Below are 13,931 nucleotides of genomic sequence, written 5' to 3'. Positions count from 1 at the left end.
CTTCCATAAGAAGGCTGAGTAGGGTCAGATAGGGCAGGGGACGCCACCGAGGAGAGGCGGGCTTGCCAGGTCCGTCTGAAAGCACGTTGGAGTAAGTGGGAGGGACTGACCCTCTAGAATGATTCGGAGCTTTCCAGCATCTCACACCTCCCTTAAGAGCTGCGCCACGTCAAGCCCGCGGTGCGCCGGGGGGTGGGTTGGGGACAGGCGCGACCAACAGCGTCTGGAAGGCTATGCGGGCTCCCAGGAGAGTGCCTGGAGCCAGTCCTGGGAGGCCATCCCTGAACCTCCGCTGTAAACGGTCAGTAGATACTTCTGTAACCCTTTTTTCTTTAACGGTAATAATGGAACAAAGTCTAGGCACACTCACTGCAAGCCAGCCACCCTGTGGATGGATAAGTTCAGAAAACTGAAGTTACTTGCCGAAAGTCACGCAGCTGATAAGTGGTAGTATCCAAACTTGGAACTGGCTCTTCTGACTCCAGGTACAGTGCTCTGGTCGCTACATTACTGGGGCAGAAAAACCCAGTTCCGTAAAGAAAACGGTTGTTTGAGCATTGGGAGCCTGGCTCAGCACACTATGGAAGAAACAGGTCACTTCTCCAGCTTCATCTCTTTTCTTTGGAATTTCTGAGTTTTTTGGCTCTCCAGATCTATGTTATGAATGGAGTAACCAGGTTGGCATAAAGGCAGCATACTAATAGATCCTTTAATTAAAGAGACGCCAACCCCACCGGTATGCTTCCTGGAGGAAAGAAGTGTGAAAAGAAAGAGGTAGAGACATATACAAATTCTAAAGGTGTTAACAGAGTAAGATACAATGCTGGGGAGGAGGTAAGGAAGGAGGGTAGAATGTGGTAGTTGAATACAGAGACGTACTTTAGTCTCTACTTTTAGGCACTCGAACTTATTCAGATCAAAAACTTAACAAATAAATGTCTTTCTTTAAAACAGAGTTGTCAAAATGTCCAAGTAAATGAGCATCTCCAAGATGTATCAGGGTAATTAAAAGAGTAGCAAGTTGATGCCAGATTCTGGTTTGCTTTGTCCTGATTCCAGAAATTAAGAGAAAGGAAGCAGAGGAGCCCTTCAGCAGGCTTGGCTCTGCAGGTGGAGGATTAGATAGGTTGAGGAGGAGGGGAGGCAGCCTGCGGATCCTACCTGGCTCTCAGAGGCCCTCTCTGAATGGTTTTCACCCTTTTCCCCCACAATGTGGACTGAGATTCACAATCAACCATGAGGCAAATCACAAATAATTTGTCTTGTTAACATTTGCATTTTGATGTACTAACATTTTGGGGCATGATTATGTGCTATTACTATTATAAAGTCATTTTTACTCATTTCCATTCTAATACTGCTCCTGGAGTGGGAAACAAAGGAGGGTCAGATTTGCCATAACGGTGGATACACACAAGGGTGTGGATCCAGAACTTGAATGGCATAGCATGTGTGAATCTCAGTGAAAATCAACCTAATTGCCAACTCTGCCATGCAGCCAAGCCTTTTTTAAAGGTGCCTCTGTGTGCTCAGTAAACTGATAAATGTTTCCCTGTATCAAGTCAACAGATATTTTTTGAGCATCTACTATGTGTCAAGCACTGTGCCAAATCCTGGGCATAAAACCAGGCCTGGTTCCTGCCTTTATAGAGCTTGCAGCCAATCACACAAATATTCAGTTACAAACAACGACAGTGTTTGACCCCAATGAAGGAAAAGGACGAAGGACCCAAGTGAATCTAAGAGGTTGAGGGAGGCTTCTCTAAGAGGAAATCTGAAGGATGTGGAAGGATGGAGGCAAAGTCAGTGGGTAAGAGCATTCCAGATAGAAAGAGCAAGTGTGGAAAGGCTCCAAAGTGGGAGGAAGCAAAGTGCATTTGTGGAATTAAAGTCCAGAGTGGGTGGAAACCTCCAAACCACCTTCCATGCTTAGTACACTGGGGCTAAGGGTAACCAACAGAGACAGCCTCCTTGAAAGTCTCTCCCCCGATCCTCCAACAGATTTTTAACTTATACAGTGACTCTCCTTTTTCTCTGTCATTATCTTTTCTGACTAAGGACAATGGCATTATAATTTTTACATTTCAGATTGTTTTTTTACAACTCAGCTTCTGGAAATGAATAACAACATGCCAACAAGATTTCAGCAAGAGAACATATACAGAAATCCTTATTGACATCAGCATTATGTCTCAGTGGCAGTCTTAATGAAATAATATTCCTTAGTTGTCTATTTCTCAATAAGGAAATGACAGACAATGTGAATTTTGTCCCATTTAAAATGAATAGAGTGAAGAAGTATGGCTTTTCCAGTAGAAACACATCACGTCAAGCCTGCAGATCACCTTTCGAATGCTGGCAAAATATAAAAGGTAAACCAATGCATCATTTATCATGATTGTTTAAGACAAGGTACATATCTACCTGGGATCCAGGTTAATAAGTGTTACTCTGTCAGTCTGCTCGAAAAGGTTCAAAGCAAAATCTCCATTCCAAATCATACCTTTTCATGCCTTTAAATTTTAAATCTTTCAGCTTATACATTTAATTGTATGAAAAATTATATTTGTTGTAACTAAAGAATTCCTGGATTTTTTAATGCACATATCACGGGACTGCTTACATTACTAGGTGACCAGAAGCAATTTCCCATTTTCCAAATAATGACCAGGAGCTTCATTTTTATATTGAGAAAAGGACAGAGCAAGTCAGTGCATCCAGTTGTCAGTTGTTTTGCAGCATTTGAACCAAAAAAGAAAAAAATTCAAATATTTCGTATTTCAACTGAATTATCTTGAAAGAATGGTCAATGTTTCTTGTGGTTGATTATGAACTCTGGATGCCCATTTGACCTGGGTTCAAATCCTAGGTCCTGGGTTCAAATCCTAACTCTTACACTACTGGGCTTTTTGCTCTTCAGCAAGTCATATAACTTCTCTATGCCTCAGTTTCCTCATCTATAAAGTGGACAAAATTATTTAAATATCTCACATGGTGTATTGAGGATTAAATATAGTAATATATGTAAAGCACATAGTACACTGGTACATAGTATCACTCATTATCAGCTATTAAATTATTACTACTGATTATTCAATTATTTGAACAGACACAATACACAATATGTGTACTGAGGATTATATATAGTAATATATGTAAGGCACGTAGTACACTGGTACATAGTAGCCACTCATTGTCAGCTATTATTATTACTACTGATTATTCAATTATTTAGACAAACACTACACTATGTGCTTCTGTGTTCATTGCTTTATTCTTCAAAACCGTCTTGAAAAATAGGGCTTTTTATTTCCATTTTACAGATGAGAGAAGTAAGTCTCGGAGAAGATACAGAGCTTACCCAAATTCACACAATTTGGAAGTTGCAGAGACAGAATATGAAATCTATTCTCTCAATTGGAAAAAAGCCCACATCCTTCAAGTACATCATGTGATGCATAGCACCCACAGCAGATAAGGGTAGCGTTACTTCAAATATTGATATATAAAGTATTTGTGATATTTATTGCCTAATTCTGAGTTCCAGCTTCCAATAAAAATGATGATGGTGTTACCCAGGAAGTTCAGGTTTAGCTTGTAAGGAGAAAAGTTAACTGAGAAAGCAGCAGTTTTTTACATGTAATTTATAACAAGCTATATATACCCTTGTGGAAAATGTCATCTAAACTTGGAAAACCAAGTTCTACATTAATAATAATCTAACTGACATGATACCTTTTTCCCAGAAGATCAAAACGTGCCATGATAATATTATTATTTTCCCAAGGAGGTTTAGAAATGGAACAGAAATTTAAAATTTGCTAAGAGTGGGTTAGGGAGTGACCTGCAAAATCTGGAGACAATGCTCCGTAAGAGACATTTGTGGCCTTAGTGTAACTAAGTGTAGTCTTACTTCATATAACTAACTAGTACAGAGGACGTGCCTTGTGCTGTTGGCTCATATGCTCTATGCCCATACATTTTCAACTCCATTATAAATTTCCTGAAGACGGGGACCTCAAAATGCTCTTCCTGTCTGTATTTTAGCAAACAGAACTCTGGTTAGGAACCCATATACATCTTCCCAGCAGTAAGAGGGAATAAGGCCTGGCCCATCTGAGATTTTTGCAGGCTCTTAGCCAGGCTGTGGCGTGCTATGCCTGATGATTTCTCCAGGAGATTCTGGATTTCAGAACAAGGGCAAGGACCCCAGAAAACATTGTCTGAAGGGATTGCTTTCAGATATGTCCCTTTTTTCAGAGGTTTAAATCATGAAGTTCTGGGCTGCCACTCTGTTCTCAGCACAGCAAGTGCCCCTGATGTGGTAGCAGCCACAGTGAAGACGTTGTACAGATGTCTACCTAGAAGCCAGGTTCAGGCCTCCTCCCCTCCTTGCTGACTCTTTCATCCCACGCACTACTGGTCACAGATGCAGGGGGATGAGAGCATCTGGAAACGGAAAGGACTCAGGGCAAGGAGCCCCAAGACCCCCTTTCCCGTTCCACCTCTGCCACTGACTGGTGGTATTATCCTGGGTTGGTGGTTGACGCTGGGAGGAACCAACTGTGCTTCCTGCATTCCCATCACTCAATCCTTCAGTAACAGCCTTGGGAGACAGATTATTCTTTCTTCGTATCTGATGGTACTTCTTAAGCATATGCCACAAAGATGTAGAGACATCACATTCCCTCATGCCCGCCCAGAATTTTAAATAGCAGCCCCAAAGGCCACAGTGTTAGAAAGAGAGTATGAGTTTTTACTATTTTGAGTGAGGAAGGTGGTGGGGGCAGAGGAAAAGGACTGGATGGATAGAAGGAGAATGTCAGAATCTGGCTTTGGGAGCAGCACTGTGTAGTAGAAAAAGCACTAGATTAGGAATCAGGCTCAGTGGTGTCTCTCCATAATAATAATGTCCTTAAAAATAACAATGCTAATATTTATTGAGCATTTAAGGGTACTAAGCACTCTGCTGACTTTGTTGCCTTATCTCTTAAGTCTATCAACCATCCCATGAAGCAGATATCATTACTATTTTCACTTTACAGATGAGGAAACTGAGTCACCAAAGCCCAAGCCATGGAGCTACCTAAGTGGAAGTGCCAAGATGTGAACCCAAACAATCTGACTCTGTTGCCTGTGCTCCCAGTACCTTCCCTAGCCTGTGAAACTAGACGAGCCACTTAACCTCTGTAAGCCTCATTTTCTTCATCTTTACAATGGGGTTGGGCATGTCTCCCTCAACTGCTCTTGGCCAGAGTATCATGGTGAATCAAAGAAACAGGATCAAGAATACATTCTGAAAAGCAGAGTACCATCTGCAGGTCTGGTCACTATCTCCCAGAGCCTTTGTTTGGGTTGCAGGACCTTCAGCACAGAAGTGGATGCGGACTGGGATAGGACAGGAGGCAATGTTTATGATTCGAGATCAGGGACAAGACATCCATGATTGAACTTTCTAGCCTGTTTGCTTGCTGACCAATCCAAAGGCCCTTCACAGTGGCTTTTTATCACCCCGCCCACTGAGGATGCTCCAGATCTGTGTACTGTGCTTGGTTCTGAGACGGGATTGGGGAAGGTACCCCGGGGGGCCTGGGAGCCTTTGGAATGAGTCCTTGGCAGGTCTGTTTTTTCCTGGTGCTAATAACAATCCTAGACACATGTTCACACTCCTTCTTGGATCCTAATAATTAGCTAGAATGCATCTTTCTGCTCAAGGGCTGTTGTGCCTGAGAGAATATTGTGGTTACAATGTGATCACCACTGGTAATAGAACAGTTTCAATCAATGGCCTTGTAAACGCACAATCAGAGCCTCCCCAGAGACCTGGCACCTCCCAGCCTTTTAAAATTAGAAAGTTTGCTCTTTAAAAATATGATTATTTAGGATACAGACTGTGGAAACTCTAGAGAAAGGAAAACTAGATCCTTTCTTTTTTCTGTTTGTATTTTAGAAACAAGAGACACCAAAGACATGACTGAAATGACCATTTTAGCGCCTTCTGTTTTGTTCTGTTAATCAGAAATTTAGAGACGGACAATGTATCAACAAGAGACTTATTTTATTGCTTTTTCCTGCGTTTCAGGCTTTCCATCACAAAGCTGTTTCATATAATGGCAACTTGAGTGGAATGTAACAAAAAAAAAAAGGAAAATGGTATCTGGAAGCCCAATATGTATATCTGTATTAGGTAAAAGCTGTTGGTTTCAGTGGAACTGGAGTGGGCTTGACTCCTTCCACTCCATGCAGATTCCCCAGGATCTAACATCCACTGCTGTGACTTATGGAGCCAGTCCACAACATGCTAGGGCTGGGGCTGCTTCTCGAGGTGAACGAGAGAGCAAGTGAAACATAGACATGGGCCTGTCTCACTTCCAAATGCTGTGACAAGCTCGCAGTGTTTGTTAAACTATATGCCAGGTACTGTGCGAGGTGCGTGAGATGCATCAGTAAACAAGACTCCTTGTCTTCTTGTAGCTTATAACCTGGAAGTTCTTGTGATTTTAATTCCAAGAACCAAAAGAGAGAAAAACTCAGTTTATAGTACGTCCCTTGTCTTCAGCCAGAATCACATTTAAGCCACCTACACTCAGGTACAAATCTCTCATAAGGCCTTTAGAAAAAGAATATCAAACTTGCTTTGGTAACATATTCTAGTGTTTAACACACTTGTAAGACATTCTTCAGAGATGGAAAACACCCCCTTTATATTCTGCATTTTATTTTGTTTTCTCCTCAGGCAAAATGAAAGTAGTCATGATGTTCTGGGTAAGAACCAGTCATAAGCTGGAATATATAGTCCTTACCCTTTTCTGTTTAACACAGAAAAATTTGAGTTCCTATAGCCTGCTCTCAGAACTTTGCCTTTTGATCCTTTCACCATCCATGTCAAGTCTTTGATGAACTTCCTAATTTCCCACACTTCCCAGTGCATGTAAAGCCTCAAGACATTTTATGTGCCATACTACCCTTTCCAAGTCCCTTTTCACACCTTTGAGACTTGAAATATAACCCTGTGATAGTGGCAAGGCCACCGTCGCCTTCTCCACTGCCTGCAGAAGCCAAGTGAGACCCAGAGAGGCCAAGTTACTTACCTAAGTTCACTGAGCTAGTAAGGAGGCAGAGCCAGCATTCCCAGCCAGGTTGAGAGCTCTGTTTAGTTCTAGCTTCACTCATTGGTTGGGAAGCCTCAGGCATGTGAAATCTTGTGACATCCCTAACACGCTTGGATGGCTGGTGGCCAGTTAACATTTAGGTCATATGATTGCTTCCATAGGTGTACACAGGCCCTGTCCTGCACCCTCGTGTCATCTTACCCCCAACAGGAAAGACTGGAAGCATACTTAAAACAGTAACAACCGACCAACCAGATTCTAGGCTTCCAGGTCATCAAAGGTGGTTCAGGGCCATCAGCCCCAAGTCCATCCTTATGGTCCTCATTTGTCCCATTTCTGTGAGGCTAGCACTGACTCACTGGTCACCGCCCTCCGGGTTATCAGTCTGTGGTGCAATCAGAAGATACTCATCTGTGTGGGGTGGCTGCAGTGTGGTTGGGTCTACCCTACTGGGATGACCAGCCTGACCAGGGGGTGGAGACAAATTTGTCAGCTTCATCAACAGAAGGCCTTGATGGATTTGTTTTATCCAAACTTAGCTAACCTATGCCACAGTCTGCTCAAAGATAGTCACAATAGTATTTTCAGGCTAATTTTAACTTATTTATCTAATGGGTAACACACCTCCCCCCATTTCATTCCTGCCCAAAGGGTTGCTAAAGGATGATTAACACAATGGAAGAAGCTGACATGTAGACCCAAGAACCGGCCAGGAATTGTTCTGGTCCATCTTCAGATCTGACTCATCGGAATCCCAGTCCCAATAATCTGTATTGAAACAACACCAACAAAGAAAATAACCTTTTAAAAAAGTTAAACTTATTGCTGAGCTGACTGTCAATTACAGTTTTAAAAATCCACACTCCTTGCCATGGCCTATAAGTCTTTACATGCCTTGGCTTACCCCTCTCCTCCACCAACAGCTCTGTCCTCTTTCTCCCTGATTACTTAAGTATCTCAAGCTCATTCCCATCCCAGAGCCTGTGTGCTCAGTACTCCCTTTGTCTACAATGGGTCCTGCCCCATCCCTTTAATCATCCTCAGCCTAGTCCTTCTGCAATAGACCAAATGTTTGTGTTCCCCCCAAATTCATTTGTTGAACCCTAATGTCCAGTGTGATGTTTTTGGAAGTGGGACCTTTGGGAGGGGATTAGATCATGAGGGTGCTGTCTTCAAAATGAGGTTAGTACTCTTATAAAAGAGGCTCCAGAGAGCTCCCTTGCCTCTTCCACCATGTGAGGACACTGTGAAAAGACAGCCATCTGTGAACCAGAAAATGGGTTCTCACCAGACCCTGAATCTGCTAGCACCTTGACCGTGGACTTCCCAGCCTCCAGAACTGTGAAAAATAAATTTCTTTTGTTTATTAGCTACCCAGTTTATGGTATGCTGTTACAGCTGCCCAAGCAGACACTTTCTCATTCAGCTCTGAGCACAAGCCTTCCCTTCCCAACCCTCCCCACTCTTCCCTCATCACCCTGTCCATTTCTGTGCACTGTTCTTGGTGCTTGGCATACATGAGGATAAGGCCCATAGCCACCTTAACCATCACTGTATGCAAACCCCAGGAATAGTGCTAACATAGAGGAGTGTGCAGTAAACATTTGCTAAATGAATGGAATGCATGAGAAATGGTCAGCCCGGTTTGGGCTCCACTGCCTTAATAAGGTTCCTTTCCCTCTCTGGCTCCCAGTTCCCTATTTTTAAAATAGGAGTATTAGTTTATGTAGCATCTAAAGCCCCAATACAGCTTTGGCAGTCTATGAGCTGGCCCTGAGGACCCGTGGGAAGTCCAACAGGCAGCAACCTGAGCATCACCACAAGCTGCTCTGTGCTTTTGTAAGTAACGGCAGCATCTGGAGTCACAATAAAGCAAAACAGATTAGCCCTGTGGAAGAGGCCTCTGTCCTTCCAAAGAGAAACAACTCAGGCTTTGCTTTTTCCTAGGAAGAGGTCAGATAATTCTGATAGGAATTGTTCTCTACGAAATCTCATTGATTGAATCTTGTTCACTTGCTCGTGCTAAGGCATTTGCAAATAAATGTAGCAAATCAGTTTCCAGACATATACTTGAGTTATGCTTAGACGGTAGACTTAACTGAATCTGAAAATCCAGGGGTCTTTTTTTACATTTATAAATAAAGTGATTTATTGTTTTTCAATCTTTAGGTAAGACCCAAGGATTCCATTAATTCTTTGAAACGGATGTTCCGCTTAAAATGATACAGAATATAATGGAAAAGAGACAGTTAGTAAAAGGAAAAGAAATGATTTTCCTGCCTAATTAGAGTACAGACACCTAAAGTAAATTGTATTCTTTGGTCTAAGGCATTTAGGGCTGCATATCATTTTTGAATGAATTCTGCTAAATTTCAGTAAGTAAATACCATTGTTATCAAATTTGGCTTTGAATACACTAATAGCACTCCTGTAGGCTTATTTTAATTTCAATGATGTACTTTAATTTAGGCTATAGAAATGAAACTACAATTTATATAATTTTTAGAAAATCAAAAATAAGTTGACCAAGAATAGGTTGGCTTAATTGGGGCCTGGTTTAAAAACACACACAAATCAATGTGTGAGGTAAAGAGAAAATGGATGTGCAAAGAAAGAAGTCAATTTTTTTATTGTTATGTTCCAAAAGAATCATAAATATCACAGGTAAATTGTAGCTGACAGTTATACCAATGTCACCTGGTAGAATTGGGGAGCCAGTGCTGAAAAAATAATCCACTAAGTATTTTGGAGGCCTAGCGAGTGCTAGGCCCCTTGCCAGAGGTTATAGGGAATGAAAGATGAATCAGACAGAGTCTCTGCCTCTTGGAACCAGTAGTCCAAGAAAGAGGTAAGGCAAGTACACAAGTAAATAGAATGCATGAAAGGCACTATCAGAAATGTTAAAAAATGTTGTTATGGGGTCCCAAGAAAGGGGAGACCTATTACAGGTATGGTAGGTGGAAATCAGATAAGGCAAAGCACATGAAGGTTACTCATTTTTCAGATTCAGCTGGAGCCATGTCAGTCATAGATCAGTACCCCTCTCTACCTTGCACCTAATACAGTGGCATGGCTGTGGGAAATGGCCAATAAACATTGGTTGATATGCAATAAAAGACAAAGGAACCATATTCTAAAGGTATGCAATAGCAGCCAATTGGTAGAATTAATGGATCCCGGGGACTTACTTGAAGACTGGTAAAAAAATGTTTGGCTACATAGTTGCAAATGGACAAATGTAAGTTCTGTATGTACTTATCACCTTTCATTTTCTGGGCAAACATTATTGAACCCAGTCAAGAAAGAGGAAATACACATTTTTGTGCAACCTACTCAAAAATGAAGGAGGCTACATTTAGAAGCAGCTAAATGTTCTTTTTCCATCAAAATGCTCTGAGAATTATTTCACATATACCTCACCAAAAAGTGGTTATGTGACTCTGAGGGGAGAAGGTGGGCCCCAAGTTGTGCCAGCTTGGTTTTATATAATAGACAGAAATAAAAGTTCAGCCTTGTGCAGAGGGCTGTCAGTCTAGAGGACCCTTCAGGATATGGCAGGTTCCTAAACAAAGAATTTCCCCACCCACCTTAAGCCCTTGCCCCTGGCCCCTCCACAGTTTCTCCGCCATTGGCTGATAAACTTAGGTCTGGATGCACTGTGCAGGCAGCTCCTCTGGCATCCAAGGCCCCTGCTAGAAATGAACCATGAGGGACAATCAGCCTGTGAATTTTAGTTTGTCACCTCTTCTTGCACCTCCACAGGGCTCCTGGAACTGAGAACTCACTTGAGCTACAGTCACTAAATTTGCAGAGCCAGGGAAAGCCCATTTTGTAGTGGGTGTCCCTTTGCATTAGGCTGGGGTGCCAGAAATCAGGAACTGGGGGGACACACAGGGCCTTAGCACCTACTCTGCTCCTGCCTTGTATGTAGCTTCTCCCTCAGTGAGAACTAGGGGAAGTCTAGAATGAAAGTCTCTTGATAAGGCAATTGATAGGAAAGACAGAAACCTGTGTCTGGCTCTGGCCCACAAAGTTTCTACTTGGAGTAGGTTTTCAGAACAGAAAATTGATTATTTAAACTTCTATGAATTAAAAAAAAAAGAATGGACTTTAGATGGTTCTGTCTCAGTGATTTTAATTAACTTTCAGAAATCTACAGCAATAATTGTTACCTATGATGCTATTATAGATAAAATGTGATGGGCATAGATAAAATTAAATGTTAATTGATATAATTACCCACTTAATATTTTAAGATTTGTTATCTGCATTTCTCTGCTTTTAGTTTATTATATACTGCAGTTCAATATGAAGTTTTCTTTTTAAAAGAACTTTCTCTTCATCTCCACTAAGTTATTTTTCACTTTGACTTCTCTAGTTATTAGTCAGAGATATAATAATAATTTTTCTTAAAGTGCAGGCTGCAACTGAGAATTTCCAAATTGCAGTGACTCATCTCTGGAGCAGTTAAGTCATTTATCCCCAAACCTCAGACTCAGACGTTGTGCCAGGAAGGGGATTCAGGATTCCCCATCCTTGTCACCAAGCATCAGTACCATAACCACGTGGGATGGCTGTCATTGGCCAGTCAGTGTGGGCTGCTGTAGTGCCTGCAAGAAGGCCTTGGAGAAGGTCTATAATTTTCATTTCCCTCTAACCAGTAGCTCACATGGTTACTATGTCAGCATCATTGGACACATCATGCTGCAAACCTATGTCCTATTGCCAAACACTGTGGCTCAGTGCTAATCTTTCAAACTTCAGTCATTTTTATTCTGTACTATTATTCACTTTTACTTTTCTTTAAATGACTTAATGAATAAATATATTTTTAAAGGAAAACTTTATATTACTACTGCAAAGTAGAAACTTGTATCATTTGGCAAAATAAAAATAAATCATAAGATTAAACACATTGGGGTTTCCAGCCAACCCAGTGAAGTGGCTGCTGATGCTCAGATTCTGGAATAAAAAAGATCAAATGTGGGGAATGGAAACTAGCTCACTGTTTAAGAGCAAAGGCTGAGACAAACTCTCACTACCATTTTATATAATGTGTATCAAAAAAAATTGACCTCCTATTTGAGGTTATGGCTCAAAGAAGTGTGTAAAGATAGACACAGCCTTATGAATAGGACTTTAACCATGCCACCAGCTGATTAGTGTATCTGATTTGTGAATGAAATAATAATAGGAACAAAGAAAAAAATAACTGATTAGAAATCTTGGAAATAGAAAATATGCTAGTGGAAGTAATAAAACAACTTAATAAAATAAAAATCAGGGCTAGAGATATTCAGAGAGAGTATTATTAAGTGGGAACATATTACTGAAGATTCACTAGAACATGACACAGAAAAAATGTGAAGATGAGGTAGAAAAGGAAGAAACAGAAAGCAAAAAGAAAGCTCACCTCTTCAGTGAACTTTTTGTTAGTTTCAGGGAAAGAAAGAAAAGAATGGTGGAAAAGCATTATATGAAGAGAGAATACTTGCAAATTTTAGCATGATGACCTAAGGTTGAAAGTGTGTTGTAAAGTGCCATTCACACCCAGCTCTTGGCTTACACTACCATTCTCCACCAAAAGGAGCCAGAGCTCCTTAGAGAAATGGCTGATTCAGAGCCTGGGGCAGGAAATATACAAGATGAGCCTGAAGTGTCTTGCATTTCCAGAAAGTAAGACAATAATAAACTAAACAAACAAAATACATTGTAGGAGGTAATGTCAAAGAGATATAGGAGCCAAGTGAAAGAGCTCCTAAGGGCCAAAACTGAAACAGCTTGAACAACAAAATAAAGTATTGAGCTATAACCCAAAGAATACAAATACCATGAGTCTGTACTGATATAAATAAATAAGGAGATGGGGGAGAAAAGACAAATCTCCTATGCCAAAAATTCTAAATAACTTACGTAGATACTTTGCCCTTGAGGAGGAGACTCAGAAATCCTTATTACTTAAGCATGGGTTTCACAGAGTGACTACCTCACAAGGAGAACAGTATGGAAAGGGAGGGGAAAAAACAATAACTTCATAGGGAGAAACCTGACCAACATTACCTCAAGTCAGGTGATCAAGGTTATTATCAACAGTATTAAGTCATACTGAGAGTATGTACCCTCAATATGATGTGATGAGAATGGCCCTCCATTGAGTGATCTTCCAAAAAACATTATTCCAGGATAATTATGGGGAAAACATTAGACAAATCCCCTTTTGAGATACATTCTATATAATTCCTGACCAGTAATCTTCAAAATTATGGAGGTCATCAAAAATTAGAAAAGCCAAAGAAACTATCACAACCAAAAAGAACCTAAGGAGACATAAGAGTGCAGGTAATGTGCTATCCTGGCACAGAGCAAAAAAGGACATTAGGGAAACTTGAGAGAATCGCTATATAGTTTGGACTTTAGTTAATAATAATGTAGCAACACTGTTCATTAACTGGGGATAAATGTACCATAATAATGCAAGATATTTATAATTGAGGAAACTGAGTGTGGGGTATTTGGAAACTCTGTGCCATCTTCTCAATAACTCTATACATAGAAAACTGTCCTAAAATTAAGTTTCTTGTTTTTAAAAGTGCAAGTGACCAAGCAAGGCTAAACAGAGACTCACTGGAATTGGAATAAAATATAGAACATTAAGGATAATGAGACCATTCTAACAGCAGCCAGACTAAAAAGACAGTTTACCTACAACTATAACTAAAGTACAGTTAAACTTATTTAATCAGCAGTAATAGAAGCCACATAACTGTGGAGATAAATCATAAAAGCACTGAGAGAAAACAAAATAACAGCCAACTTAGA

General features: G+C 40.8%; 1 long non-coding RNA gene across 1 annotated transcript; it reads left to right on the top strand.

Annotated features, from left to right (window-relative positions):
• The first annotated feature begins 167 nt into the window (after positions 1-167).
• LOC140850411 (uncharacterized) lies at positions 168-11,954 on the top strand. Its single transcript, XR_012133234.1, has 4 exons — positions 168-301; positions 2,290-2,372; positions 3,324-3,480; positions 5,046-11,954. It is a non-coding gene; the product is annotated as an uncharacterized lncRNA (long non-coding RNA).
• The last annotated feature ends 1,977 nt before the right edge of the window (positions 11,955-13,931 follow it).

The sequence above is a fragment of the Manis javanica genome, chromosome 7 (genome assembly GCF_040802235.1).
Source record: "Manis javanica isolate MJ-LG chromosome 7, MJ_LKY, whole genome shotgun sequence".
Classification (NCBI taxonomy): domain Eukaryota; kingdom Metazoa; phylum Chordata; class Mammalia; order Pholidota; family Manidae; genus Manis; species Manis javanica.
The sequence above is the reverse complement of the archived record's forward strand: the minus strand, read 5'-3'. Positions and strand labels throughout refer to the sequence as shown.